At 34.4% G+C, this 1069-nt stretch overlaps 1 non-coding gene across 1 annotated transcript; it reads right to left on the reverse strand.

Moving 5' to 3' along the window:
* Positions 1 to 568: 568 nt before the first annotated feature.
* On the reverse strand, positions 569 to 670 carry LOC115835326. The gene has a single exon (XR_004030313.1). It is a non-coding gene; the product is annotated as a small nucleolar RNA U13 (small nucleolar RNA).
* Positions 671 to 1069: the final 399 nt, after the last annotated feature.

A 1069-nucleotide genomic window follows, 5' to 3' on the forward strand; every position in this document is an offset into this window, starting at 1 on the left:
CGTGTCAAAACAAATGTCTTTCCATCAAAACCAGCTACATAGTTAGAGGGGCCCAAAGCAAAATGAAAACGAGGTACCCCTAGATACAAAATATATTAAGAATTTCAAAATGATGATAGCAGAACATGAATTAGCCCAAGCATGGGGTACTTCTTGTCTCAGCGCGAGATTCTGTGTTGCTGCATGGGCTGCACGCTAACAAAGTCAGCCCTGCTTTCAAAGATTTAGGAAACTTTCAGGCTTGCCCGTGAAATACAGTGTGAGCCCTCTTCAGCAAATTCCTTGATGACAAAAACCTAGAGAAATTAAATAAAGAGCTTAGAAATGAAGGCTCTGCACTGGTGGTGAGCCTTGAACTGATTTATACATAAAACAAATTCTAAACAACTTTGGGAATTATGGTTACAGAATACAAATACTTGAAATAGGAAGAAGAATGAAATTGCTAATGCATTCATCTAGCCCTGCAGGTAAGCACTTGACACTACCTAAAATCATATTGTGTTTTTAATGAGATGTAATGATTCTACACTGAGTGTTTGATTTGGTATCTTCCCTGGTATCTTCATGTCAGATTGGTAATGTGCTGACGTCTTAACAAGGTTTGAGGGAGGTTCATTTCACACATAGCGTGAAAACCCAATTATCATGCTCTGAACCACAAAAGAATCTGGAAGACTATAGAAGAATCTTTTGTTGGGAAATATCTCATGGAGTGAAGAAACATTTATGTGAAGATGAAGTGATCTCACTGGTTTTACTTCAGTTTATTTTTCTTCTATTAAATTTGGATAAGTTACGTTTAATCCTTTTATTGAAAAATACATTATTTGGTTTTTACAAAAGTATGAATGTTAATGATTATTCACATGTGATGGGATTTGAGTATTTTACATTCATCTTTCTCATCTTTGCCTTTTCTGTATTAAATTATTTATAAGTGTCATATGTAATTTTTACAGAAGCTAAATTTTATTTAATTAAAAAAATTAAGTCAAATAGTACCCCACCCAAAGGTTCCAATCCAGAGAATTTTATTGGTGAAATCTATAACAACTTCAAGGAGCTG

Source organism: Nomascus leucogenys, chromosome 5, assembly GCF_006542625.1.
Source record: "Nomascus leucogenys isolate Asia chromosome 5, Asia_NLE_v1, whole genome shotgun sequence".
Classification (NCBI taxonomy): domain Eukaryota; kingdom Metazoa; phylum Chordata; class Mammalia; order Primates; family Hylobatidae; genus Nomascus; species Nomascus leucogenys.